Source organism: Lissotriton helveticus, chromosome 8 (genome assembly GCF_964261635.1).
Source record: "Lissotriton helveticus chromosome 8, aLisHel1.1, whole genome shotgun sequence".
Taxonomy (NCBI): domain Eukaryota; kingdom Metazoa; phylum Chordata; class Amphibia; order Caudata; family Salamandridae; genus Lissotriton; species Lissotriton helveticus.
Window position 1 is genome coordinate 6,204,694 of NC_136069.1, and position 13,784 is coordinate 6,218,477.

Below are 13,784 nucleotides of genomic sequence, written 5' to 3' on the forward strand. Positions count from 1 at the left end.
CTGTTCAATTTTCTCAATGTCCAGTGCCAGTCATGGAGCGTTTTGAAGAGGCTACATTTTAAGTGGGGTTCCCAGGTGCCCCTTTCCAGGACATCCAGAATGTCAGAGCAGTCCTCATCCTCCAGGGAGATCTGCAGGAGGGTCTGCCATTTGGCTCGGAGGCTGCGTAGAAGAGGTTGGGAAAGAGATGGCCCGAGTGTACACAGTAAAGCCCCGACATCACTCCTTTGTTGTGGCCCCATGTAGCAAGGTAAGCCACTACTGGCGATGGTGGTAGAGACTAGGGGTGTGGGCCCAGGCAACATTGCAGGCAGTGCCCCAGTTGCAGGTAGCACCAGGCTTGCCGCGGATGAAGGCCAAACTCCTCCCGTAAACGGCCGAAGGGTTCAAGTCCCCATCATTCAGGATTCGGTCCAGGGTTTGGGTGCCCGACTGCATCCAAGGGGTCATGAGTAGAGCCCGGCCACCAATATGTAGACCATCATTGCCCAACAATGGCGCCTTAGCGTGCGAATGTGGGTCCACCCCAAAGGGGCAGTGGGTGCGTGACCAGGGCTTTTGCGAGGCCTGCAGTACAGTGTGAGGGCTAAGTGGCTGGGGGATGTGATCCCCATAGAGAAGGTTAAGTCCCTCGCCTCCGAAGAGGAGCATTCGTTCCGTGAGAGCCAACTGCGGTGGGTCTAGGATGTCGGGGAGCAAGTATACCAGTTGCGAGAGGCGAAGAGCCAGGGCATAATGCTCTACTGATGGAAGACCCAGGTCTCCACATGAACGACGCGCCATGAGCTTGGACGGAGCTAACCAGGGCCTAGAGGAGCCCCACACAAAGGACCAGATGCGAGCGTCAATGAGATGGAGGGTGGCTAAAGGTACTAATACGGGTAGCATGCCCAGTGTATAGGCCTTGCTGCTTGAGAGCCCGTACCCAGTGGTGTTTTTTTGCAGTGTATAGGTGAAGCGCAGTAGAGTGACAATTCTCACCGCCTGCACCCTGCCCCACATGGAGAACCCCAAGAGAGACCACTTCTCAACGTCAAGTTTCATCTGGGCTAGCAGGGGGTCCAGTTTGTCCCACATCATCCCATCCAGCCCTCTATTGACCAAGATCCCCAGGTATGTTTCCAACAGAAAGGGTAGCCATGGATGGGAGGCCGTTCCTTTGGATTTACTGCGGCCAAACTTTGGAACTCCTTACCTTTGCTCTTAAGGAGCGCTGGGGATCTTACCTCCTTTAAAAAAGGATTGAAATCCCACCTTTTTCCTAGGGCAGTTTAACATCGTGACAGTGTAACATCGTGAATGGTCTAGAAGAGTCAAAGCGCCAGGATACCCTTTGGGTGACAGTCAGCGCTATAAAAATATGCGATACATACATACATACATCCCCACTTTCGTAGTGCCAGATGAGGCCTTGCTCTTGTCCCAGTTCACTTTGTAACGGGATAGAGCCGCAAAATTATCAATGACTTCCAACAGGGCCGGAAAAGAGCGGAGATCGTCTGTAAGGGTGGGCAGGACATCGTCGGCCTAGAGATTGATCTTGGACAATCCGCACGAGGAACGCCCGCTACGCTATGCGAGTCAAGTGGCGGACAGCAGAGACCAGGGGTTCCATGGCCAATAGAAATAGGACGGGAAAGAGGAAGCAGCCCCGGTGTGTGCCTCTTTGGACCAGAAGGGGTCTGAGCGGAACCCCCAGCAGTTGACCTGGGCAGTGGGGCATTCATACAGCAGTCGCACTTTGGTGATAAATTGGTCTCCCAGTCCAACCTTTTCTTGGTGGCAAAGAGGTAACCCCACTCGATGCGATTGAACGCCTCATAGGCGTCCAGGGAAAGGGCCACCGCATCAGCTGGGAATTCCCTGGCCACCAAAAGCGTGGGGACCAGGGTGCGAAGATGATTCCTAGAGGACCGTCTTGGTACGAAGCCAACCTGCGTGTGGTGGACAAGGGAGGAGATGACCTTGCCAAGTCGCGACACCAGGATACTGGCGAGGATCTTGATGTTACCATTCAACAGCAAGATGGGTCTATAGCTGGCACATAGTAATGGATCCCTCCCAGGTTGGGCAGAACCGTGATCACCGCCCTGTTGGAGATAGGTCCCAATGGTACTGCCCACTCTGCCTCCTAGAAGGTGGCATGCAAGGATTCGATTACCTCCGCACCTGACCATCTACAGAACTCCGCAGGGAACCCGTCCCCACCCAGAGATTTGTGATAGGGCATTTTGGAGATGGCACACACGATTTCCTCCTTACAGATCTCCCACGCCAGTAGTTCTCTGCTCTTGTCCGATAGTGTGGGGACGTCCACGCCCTCCAAAACGTTAGCCACAAGTTCTGCACTTACCAGTGACTCTGGGTTATACAATGTCCTGTAGAATGAGGCGAAATCATTGACAATGTCCTGTGGTGAGGTGAGGATCTCCGCACTCGTCAAGTATATGAGAGGATAGCCATGGCAGCCTCCCATTGTCTCAGTTGGGCAACCAGTATGCGGCCCGCCTTCTCCCCTTGCTTTCAGGCGCTGCAGTGCATATTCAGCCTTGGAGACAAAGAGGCTGTTGAGGGCCATGCAGGCCTGTTCCAGGCAGCGGCGGTTAGGCAGGGTGGATGGGTGGAGTAGTGGTGGTGGTGGTAAGGGAGGCTATCTGCTCCTCCAATTCGGTCCGTAGGAGAGTTGCATGTTTATTGGACACGGCAGCATCATTCATGATAAGGCCCTGTATCATTGCCTTTGTGGCTTCCCATAGAATTCTGTGGGATTTCACTGAACCCCTATTGTCCGACAAATATGTGGAAACATGGGCTTTCAATTAAGACTTACCTTCAGGGGTACAATATCACTGTATGTCCAGGCGCCATGGTTTGCGGTCTGCTGAGGTTAGGCCCAAGTTGAGGGACAAGAGAACCGGGGATTGGTCAGATAGTGAACCTTCCAATATGTGGGACTCTTCGACAAGAACAACCAATTTCTGGGAGATGAGGAAGTAGTCCAGCCTAGATTGTGTGCCGTGGACCGGTGAGAGGAAGATGTACTCCTTGTCTGATGGGTGGCTGAGACACCAGTGGTCCACCACACCACGGTCCGAGGTCACATCTCCCAGTAGAGCCCTATCTGCATAGTTGCATGTACACTGGGACCCTGTCCTTTCAAGGACTGCATCTCGAGCAAGGTTCCAGTCCCCTCCAATGATATTCTCCACGAGCAGGCAGTTCAGCTGGAGAAAGAAAACAAGTTACTTACCTGTAACTTCAGTTATCCAGTATTGGTATCTTTCATAGATTCACATGCCTGAATCATTCCCCGTCGCCGAGGCGGGAGTCCCACGGTATATATAAAAGCCGTGCCAAAAGTAACTTATAGTAGTAGGCCCTAAATACAGGCCTGAGGCCTAGATTGCAGTAGCCTATCTACCTCATTATGCTGAAAAGACCCAAGTCTTTGTCACAGCCAATCAGCTGTCAGCACCCTCTAGAACCCTCTCTGCAGAGCCAGTTCTCCTCAGATTTTCGTAGCACAAGTGGGGAACAAGTCTCCCAAATCTAGAGAACTGACTCTCCGGGGAGGAGGGCAGGTGCATGTGAATCTATGAAAGATACCAATACTGGATAACTGAAGTTACAGGTAAGTAACTTGTTTTCTTATCCAGTATTGGGGTATCTTTCATAGATTCACATGCCTGAATCAGAATAGCAAGCAGTAAACCAGATAATAGTCGGTTGCCGATGGTGAGGGACTTGTACTGGAACACTCCCATTAAAACCATCATTAATCAATTAACAAATGTTTCACATGTTATTGTCACAGACAAAGATGAATAAAAGCTTATAAATGCATTTGAAATACCAGTATAGATATATCATATGAACATGTTTTCAATCACATTAAAATGACTTCATTTATAAAAGAACATACATAAAAGAAACCAAGTATATGTTACCTGAGAATTTCTTTAAACAAACAGGTGTCGCAAGACGGCTTGTCCAACTGCTGCATCTCTCTGGCTTGTTGATTGCAGGTAGTAATGTCTGGTGAATGTATGGACATTTTTCCATGTCGCAGCACGACGCACAAGTTACTACTTGTGTAACGATGTATCTGTAAGAGATATTAGTTAGTGATAGATTCCTTACCTTAGAATATCCCCAGGCGTCAGACTGGATCCGGAAATTTTTGCGTAGCAATACCCCTGCGCGTCGGTAGGCGTCGTCCGCGGCTCCGCGTCCGTCGTCGGCGTCGTTAGCACCGGAATGACGTTGTCGGAGTACTTAGACGCCGCCCATGCGCGCTGACATCAGTTCTGATACACAGCTTTTCCGCGCCATATACGCAGAGCCATGATAGAACCAACACTGGTGCCAAGAAACTAGGGCCCTGAAAGGGGATGACCTTAACCATAGATATCGGTTCGCAGAACGGGGAGGATGGGTGGGTCGGTAAGGAATCTATCACCAACTAAAGTAGTAACTTGTGCATCTGAAAGAGACACGTTAGTGATAGATTCCTTACCTTAGAATAGATACCCCAGCAATACCAACCCCGGTGGTGGGTCTGCGAACCAATAATCACACCAGAAAATCCTGGAGGACGGAACGGCCAAAGAAGCCATCCCTCCGGACTTGACTGTTCAGGCAGTAGTGTCGTGCGAACGTGTGCAACGAGGCCCACGTAGCTGCCTGGCAAATGTCCTGCAAGGGCACCCCCCGGCCCAGGGCAGTAGTAATCGCCGTGGCCCGGATGGAATGAGCCCTCAATCCAACAGGGGGCTCCTTCTTAGCCATGGAGTAACATGCCTGGATACACAAGATGATCCACCGGGAAATGGTCCGCTTGTGTACTGCCTTCCCCTTCTTAGCGCCCACGTAACCAACAAAGAGTTGGTCATCCACCCGGAACTGGCGTGTGCGATCCAAGTAAAATGAAAGCGCACGTTTTGGGTCCAGACGGTGGAGCCGCTCTTCCTCTTTAGAGGGATGCGGAGGCGGAAAGGACGTTGGCAGGGTGATGGACTGCCCGATGTGGAAGTCTGAGACAACCTTGGGCAGGAAAGATGGCTTGGTACGCAACACAACCTTGTCCGGATGGACAGAAAGGAAAGGTGGAGTACAAGAAAGTGCCTGGAGCTCACTCACTCTCCTGGCAGAGGTGACGGCAACCAGGAAAGCAGTCTTCAGAGTTAGAAGGCGAAGAGGACAGTTGTGAAGTGGCTCAAAGGGAGCGCACATCAGGAAAGTAAGAACAAGGTTCAAGTCCCACTGGGGCATCCCAAAGGGAACAGGAGGGAACATGTGTGTGATGCCCTTAAGAAATCTATTTACAATAGGGGACTTGAACAGAGAAGGCTGATCAGGTAGCCTTAAGAAGGCGGAAAGGGCAGAAAGGTACCCCTTGATAGTGCCCAGAGCAGATCCCTGCTGGGCAAGAGAAAGAAGAAAGAGGAGAACCTCAGAAAGGGGGGCAGAGAGTGGGTCCACAGCCTTTGCTGTGCACCATGCCACAAATCTGTTCCACCTGCAGGCGTATACCGACTTTGTGGAGGGACGCCTGGCTGCCAGAATGACATTACAGACTTCGGGAGGCAAGTCAAATGGCCTCCACTGTCGCCGCTCAATCTCCAAGCTTGTAGGTGGAGGCTGGACAGGTTCGGGTGGAGGACCGTCCCCTGCTGCGACAGAAGGTCCTCCCGAAGAGGCAGACGAATCGGGGGATCGACTGACATGCTGAGTAGCTCGGGATACCAGTATCTTCGTGCCCAGTCTGGAGCCACAAGGATAACCTGGGCACGGTCGCGCCTGATCTTCTTCAGTACTCTGGGCAGAAGTGGTATAGGCGGAAAGGCGTACAATAGACCGCAACTCCACTCGCGATGAAAAGCGTCTCCGAGCGAGCGCCGCCTTGGAAATTCCAACGCGCAGAACTGATGACATTGCGCGTTCTCTTCGGTGGCGAATAGATCTAACCAAGGCTCTCCCTATTGCTGAAAGAGGCCTTGCGCCACGTCCAAGCTCAGACGCCATTCGTGATCCATCATGCACCGACGGCTGAGCTCGTCCGCCCTGGCGTTCAGAGAACCTGCCAGGTGTTGAACCACCAGGGTCACGTCCTGACGTTCCAGCCACTGCCAGAGGCGCAGAGCCTCCTGGCATAGGGTCCACGACCCAACCCCGCCCTGTTTGTTGCAGTACCACATGGCGGTGGTGTTGTCCGTGAACACCTGCACTACACTCCCGGACAGAGGGGAGGAATGCCTTCAGTGCTAGATGAATCGCCCGTAACTCCAACAGGTTGATGTGGAGCCGGGCCTCCGCCGGAGACCAGAGTCCTCTGATCTCCGCCTCTCCCATGTGGCCACCCCAGCCCTGGAGGGACGCGTCCATCACAACTACGTGCTCCGGGTGGGGTAGGGAGAGGGATCTGCCACTGACCCGATCACGGTCCGTGAGCTACCACTGCAACTGTCTCGCAGTGCCCTCTGAGATCAAGACATGGTCGGACAAGTTGCCCTGATGCTGGACCCACTGAAATTTCAGGTCCCACTGCAGAGCCCGCATCCGCCACCCGGCGTGACGCACCAGAAGGATGCAGGAGGCCATCGGTCCCAGAAGCCGCAGCGTCAACCTGACCGAGACTCGGGATAAAGGCTGGAAGAGTGGAACCAGAGCCTGAATATCCCGAACCCGCTGTTCGGGAGGATAAACCCGAAACTGCGCCGAGTCCAGAACTGCTCCGATGAAGAGGAGCTTCTGAGAGGGACACAGGTGCGACTTCGGCACATTGATGGAGAACCCCAGCAAGTGCAGGAGGTGGGCCGTAGTCTGGAGGTGGCTGACGACTGTCTGGGGCGAGCCCACCTTCAACAACCAGTCGTCGAGGAAGGGGAAGACTGACACCCCTAACCTGCGCAGATGAGCTGCGACCACCGCCATCACCTTCGTGAACACCCGTGGGGTGCTGGTAAGGCCGAAGGGGAGCACGGTAAACTGAAAGTGCTCGTAGCCTACCGTGAACCTCAGGTAACGCCGGTGGGCCGGCAGGACGGGGATGTGAAAATAAGTGTCCTGCAAGTCCAACGCTACCATCCAGTCTCCGGGGTCCAGGGCAGCTAAGACCTGAGCCAAAGTCAGCATCTTGAACTTCTCTTGTCGGAGGAAGCCGTTGACGTTCCGTAGGTCCAAGATAAGGCGCAGGCCCCCTTGCCCTTCTTGGGAACCAGAAAGTAGTGGGAGTAACATCCACACCCTACTTCTGGCCCAGGAACGTGCTCGATGGCCCCCTTGGCCAAGAGGGCCGTGACTTCCTCTTGCAGAAGTTGCAAGTGATCCCCCGACACGCGGTGGAATTGCGGTGGCATGGCTGGAGGGGTCGCCTCGAAGGGGAGGGAGTAGCCCCTTCGAACGATTTGCAGCACCCACCTGTCCGACGTGACAGTGCGCCAGTGGGAGTGGTGATGGCGAACCCTACCTCCCACAGGCGTCACATGGGCCTGAAAACTCGGACTAGGAAGGTTTTGAGGCAGGTGCTGCGGAGGGAGGTGTGGACTGGCCTCGCCGCTGACCCCGACCGCCGCCACCGCGCTGCTGGGCATTCTGAGGTGCGTGGCTGGCAGCACGTGTGGGGACGCCCCTTCCGTGGCCACGAAAGGAGCGAAAGGCACCCGATTGCTGGCGCGTGGCCGAAAGGCCTAAGGACTTGGCCGTAGCCCTGGAGTCCTTAAAGCGCTCCAGCGCATGGTCTGCCTTGTCGCCAAAAAGGCGACGGCCATCGAACGGCATGTCCAGAAGAGTGGCCTGGACATCGGCCGAAAAATTGGCGGACCTCAACCAGGCGTGGCGTCTAACCCCCACTGTCGTTGCCATCGCCCTGCCCAGTGAGTCCGTGGTATCCAGCCCACACCGGATAGAGTATCGTGCCGCATCTCGACCCTCCACAAGGGCTTGGGCGAGTTTAGCCCAGACCTCCTCCGGGCATTGCGGCAGCACGTCCGCAACCGTGTCCCACAGGGTGTGGGTGTAGCGGCCCAAGAGACACGCGGTATTGACAGACCGCAGTCCCAAACTCAGGGACGAGAACACCTTCTTCCCGAACAGTTCATATCTCTTGGATTCCCAATCGGGCGGGGCCGTCGGGAATGCGGTCTGGGAAGTGGAGGCCTGGATAACCAGGCTCTCGGGGGTGGGATGGGTGGACAAAAAGCAAGGGTCGCCCGGAGCCGGGCGGTAGCGTCTGGCCACGTTCCTATCCACAGGCGGACCTGTGGCGGGCTTGGACCAAGTACCCACATGAACGTCACATAAGGCTTCATTAAACGGCAGCAGAGGCTCACTGGAGCTTGCCTGCGGTTTAAGAACCTCAGTGAGGAGGTTAGTCCTCACGGCTGCAACGGGGAGCTCAAGGCCCAAGGCCTTGGCTGCCCTCGTCAACACTACGCTATAAGCAACCCCTCCTCCGTAGCCACGGTGGGAGGGGAGACAAATCCAGTGTCTGGCAAGGTGTCAATACCACTGGCCTCTCCAAGCTCATATGTCCAGTCCTCTTGAGACTGGCACTCCTGTGCCAGAGGGTCCTCAGACCCCTCCAATCACCTCCGTCACCAGTCTCCTGTAACCCAGGGTCAACAGACTGGACCTCCTCATGGAAATAAAAATCTCCAAAGGCCGTCTGAAGCGGCGCCCAACGGCGCCGTTCCGGCGCCAGAGTAGGACCGAAGGGAAGATTGGGGACGGCGTCCACAATAGGCGCCGGGGGTGACACCCTCGGGGCCGGCGCCGGTGAGGTCGCGAGGTCGACCAGCGACGCCCCGGATCCGGAAGCGGATCCAGTGAGGTCCTGCGGCGCCGGGACCGAAGTCGCCGGCGGCGCCGGGGCCGAAGCACCCGGCGGCGTCAGGGCCGAAGCGCCCGACTCGCTAGGGCCTCCAGCCGGGACCACCGGGCCCGGAGGCGCCGCGGGACCCGGCTGAGGAGGGAGGGACCTCATGGCCATGAGGTACCACTCGACCTCCTACGGTGTCGCGCCGTGCCCAGGGACCCGAAGGTGTGGGGCAGGCAGCGACGCTTGCGACTCTCTCGCGTGGGCGGTGTCGCCCGAACCCCCGGTCGCATCGTGCGAGCGTCGGGGTGGGTCGGAGGAGCGATGATGCCGATCCGACCTCTCATACCTCTTACCTGAGGACTTGGATCCCGACGACCGATGTCCACTCCTGGAGCTGCGGGGACTCCGACCCCGCGACCGGTCCCTCGACCTCCCATGGGACCGGGACCTGGAATGGCGCGGGGCCGACTGCCGGAGCTCGAGCCGCTTGCGGGACAGCTCCCGCCTAGCCTTCGACGTCAGGGCCCGGCAGTCGGAGCAGGTGCGGTCGTCGTGGTCGAGGCCTAAGCACTTCAGGCACCGGCGATGGGGGTCCGTGACCGACATCAGTCGGTCGCACTTCGAACAGGGCTTGAACCCGGGCATCCCTACCGGCACCGTTGGAGTCGAAGACTCGAGTAGAGAAATGATCAAAAAGATCAAAAAGTTTAGTCAAAAAAATGACTAGGGGTAGAGCTTCTCCGGATCTGCGCTAGCTGGCGCGGAAAAAAGAAGAACTGACCTCCGACGACGTCATTCCGGCGCTAACGACACCGACGATGGAGGCGGAGCCGCGGACGACGCCTACCGACGCGCAGGGGTATTGCTACGCAAAAATTTCCAGATCCAGTCTGACGCCTAGGGATATTCTAAGGTAAGGAATCTATCACTAACGTGTCTCTTTCAGATAGATGTCCTCAAGCTTCACCCCCGCGAATAACGCTGTAGATGCCGCTACAGCCCTCGTAGAATGCGCTCTGACATTTCTTGTCAGTGGTCTGTTTGACTTGGTATGGCAGAATTGGATCGCTGAAGCTATCCATCTAGAAATTGTAGCCTTGGTGACAGCTGCTCCCAACGTGGTCTGTCCATAAGCTACAAACAGTTGATCAGATTTTCTGAAGTTCTTTGTCCTCTGCAAGTAGAATTTCAGACAACGTTTGACGTCTAAGGAATGCAGTGTTCTTTCTGCTGGTGTAGTCGGATTTGGAAAGAAGACCTTTAGACAAACTGGTTCATTCAAATGAAATTGTGATGGGACCTTGGGTATAAATGAAGGGTTCGTTCTGAGAGTGACGCAATCCTGTGAAAAATAGAGGAAGGGTTCTTTAATGGTGAACGCTTGTATCTCACTTACTCTTCTAGCTGATGTCAAAGCTAGGAGTAAGGCAACTTTCCATGTAAGGTATTTGATCCCAGCCTTATGAATAGGTTCGAATGGATGCTTCATAAGCTGTGAAAGAACTGTATTGAGTTCCCACTCCGGTGGGGGATGCGGAATCGGAGGATAAACTCGGAAAAGTCTTCTCATAAACTGTTTGATTAGAGAGGACGAACATAGTGATGGAACATTAGACACTGAATCTGGACAGGGCTGCCGGGTGAATCTTTATTGATGAAAAGGAGAGGCCAGAGCGAGCTAAGTGTAGAAGGTAAGGAAGAACCTCTTCTGCTTACTCCATACACCCCCCAACGCAATCTTCGCTCCATGGGTCAACATTTAGTAGTGGTCCCTCGCACAAAGTTCAGCCGCATCGGAGGTCGCTCCTTTAGACTTCTGGCGGCAAAACTATGGAACTCCCTACCCCTCCACATCCGCTGCATCGACAACCTACTCACTTTCCGTAAAGCAATTAAAACTCACCTCTTTCCATGTCTGTAGGTCCCTTTTCTCCCTTCCCTCACTCCAGTAGGTTGTGCTATGGTTCTTAGCGCCGGGACGCCCCGTTGCTGGGGCAGCTGTCGCGCTCAACAAACCTTTAACATAACATAACATAACATTAATCGGGTGGACATTGTTGGAGACACACCATGAGCAGAACCTTTTCCATTTTAGCCGGTAAGTTTTCAAAGTACTTTGAGCTCGCGACTTCCTTAAAATATCTCTGCAGTCTAGCGGAATTTGAAGGTGCTCAAACTCTAAGAAGTCAGGAGCCATGCGTGCAATTTTAGAGATTGCGGATCTGGGTGAAGAACCTGTCCCTCGTTCCTTGACAGTAGTGTTGGAGACGGAAGGAAGCGATTTGGATGATCCTGAGACAACAACATGAGTTCCTGAAACCAATACTGGCATGGCCATCTTGGAGCAATGAGTATCAATCGGCAACTCTCGAATTTCATTTTGTGCAACACCCTTGGTATCAACGGAATCGGGGGAAAATCGTAAGCATAAATCCCTGACCATCGCATGGACAGGGAATTCCCCCTTGACCACCTGCTGGCGTAAAACCGACATTTTTTGTTCTGCTGCGTTGCGAACAAATCCAACTGTGGTTTGCCCCAGGTCTGGAACACTTTGTGCAATTGAGTTTGATCTAACTCCCACTCGTGGCAATCTGACAGGGATCTGCTGAGCTTGTCCGCTAGTGTATTCTGGAGGCCTTTGACATGCTCTGCTCTGAGAGTTATGTTGTGCAGTGTAACCCATTCCCATAACTCTTGAGCTTCCTGCGACAGCGTCATAGATCTTGTTCCTCCTTGTTTGTTCACATAGAACATGCTGGTGGTATTGTCGGTTCGTACCAACACCAAAGATCCCGCTATTCTGGGGAGACACGCTTGCAGAGACAGGAAGATGGCTCTCAACTCCAGACTGTTGATGTGACGCTATTTGTAATCTTGAGTCCACCTGCCTTGGACTTGGAGATCTTGGAGATGGCCTCCCCATCCCTCCATGGACGCATCCGTTGTAAGTATGAAGTCTGGAGGCATCTGTATGAATGACACTCCTTGCTTCAGATTGTGCAACTGTGACCACCACCCCAGAGCATTTACCATGCGCGGAGTGACCTTGATAATATCCTCGAAGGAACCTGTTGCCTGCTTCCATTGATGATGCAGCTCTTCCTGCAGAGGTCGCATCCTGAGGCGTGCCAATGGGATGAGATTTATGGCTGACGAACACATTCCCAAGAGGGAAGCAAACAGTCGGACCTTCTTTTTGAGATTTGAATTGCCAATTTTTGCAAACGGAGTTGCCTCGTCTGTGATAGGAACGCTTTGCATAGTATTGTGTCTAGAAGTGCACCTAAGAAAGGCAGGACTTGTTTCGGTTGCAGTTGGGATTTGCTGACATTTACAGTCAGGCCCAGAGAAGCAAAAAGAGCATGACAGCTTGTCATGGCGTCCTGTACACTGTTTATTGAAGGGCCCTTGAGTAACCAATCGTCCAATCGTTCAAGTACGGGAAAACTTGGATTCCCCAAGAGCGCAGTGTTGCTGCTACCGGGGCCAGGCACTGTGTGAATATTCTTGGTGCCGACTTGAGGCCGAACTGTAGTACTTTGAACTGATAATGGGCGCCAGCCACATTGAACCGAAGATATTTGCAATGCTTGGGATGGATGGGGATGTGGAAGTATGCATCCTCCATGTTCAGGGAAGCTAAAAAATCTCCTTCGTTCAGACAGTTTAGGATTTCTGAAAGCGTGACCATGCGAAAGCCCTGCTTCTTGAGGAATTTGTTGAGGCTGCGCAAATCTAAAATTGGCCGCCATTCCCCCGATTTCTTTTTTATAAGGAAGAAACGGGAGTAGAACCCTTGTCCTCTCTGTTGGAACGGGACTTTTTCAATGGCGTTCTTTAGGAGCATTGTTTGAACCTCCTTGAACAATAAGTGAAGACGAGGGGGAGGGGGTCCCTTGGGCGGAACAGTTGGTGGTTTGGTAACGAATTCCAGGGTGTGTCCATGTTGTACCAGATCTAACACCCACTGATAGGTGGTCATTTTCTGCCATTGTTGATGGAATACAGATATTTTCGCGCCCACAGGTAGGGGAAAGGATGCGGATGGCGCCCGGTTGAACTCACTTGTTCTTGTGAGTATCTCGCCCTTGATTGTTGGAGCGTCTGCGGCCCCCTTGGCGAGAGAAACCAGCCGTGTTTGACTGACGGTAAGATGAGTTATAATCTTGACGGTAGTGGGATTGATACTGTCTGCCCTGCTGATGGTAACCTCCTCTAGAAGAGTAGCCACGTCCTCTAGATCCTCTGTAAGAACCTCGTTTGAATTGCAGGGAACCTAACAACCTAGCAGTATCAGTGTCCATCTTGATCGCTTGGAGGGGCTCGTCAATGTGCTTGCCAAATAGAGACTTGCCGTCATAGGCCATGTCTAAGATCTTTATTTGAACCTCTGGTCTGAAGGTGGTAGCTTTTAGCCAACCTTGACACCTGAGGACGGCCGCTGCAGCTAAGTGCCTGAAGTTGGTGTTGGCAATATCCAGGGCGCAGTCGATAGTTTCGGAGGCTGCGCGTTCTCCTTCTGTCAAAATCTTGCGAGCTTCTGCTCTGCTGTCTTCTGGGATCAAATCAATGAAGGGTGTCGTATCTGACTACATTTGGCGATCATAGCGCCCTATGATCGCCAACAAATTAGCAGCTCGGATTGAGGCGGCCGCCATGGTCGAGAATTTCTTCCCGATAAGGTCAAGTCGACGTCCCTCCTTATCCGGTGGAGTAGTGATGGGCGTAGCTGGATTTTTCAATTTTTGTTGCGCTGCCTGAGAAATAACCGAGTCTGGTCTCGGGTGACCCACAAGGCAAGATGGACTGTCAAATGGAGCTCGATACTTCTTATCAATCCTTGGCAATATATGAATCCCACGGATCAGAAGGAGGATTTTCAGGTAGCTCTCCTCATCGTCATCCTGACATTTTATAATTAGGTCCGAAGAATGGCGTGCTACTCCAAAGGCTCCTTCATTAT

General features: G+C 53.4%; 1 protein-coding gene across 5 annotated transcripts in view; it reads right to left on the reverse strand.

Moving 5' to 3' along the window:
- Window positions 1-13,784, reverse strand: part of SPAG17 (sperm associated antigen 17) — a 1,244,773-nt gene that overhangs the window by 500,263 nt on the left and 730,726 nt on the right. The window lies entirely within an intron of this gene.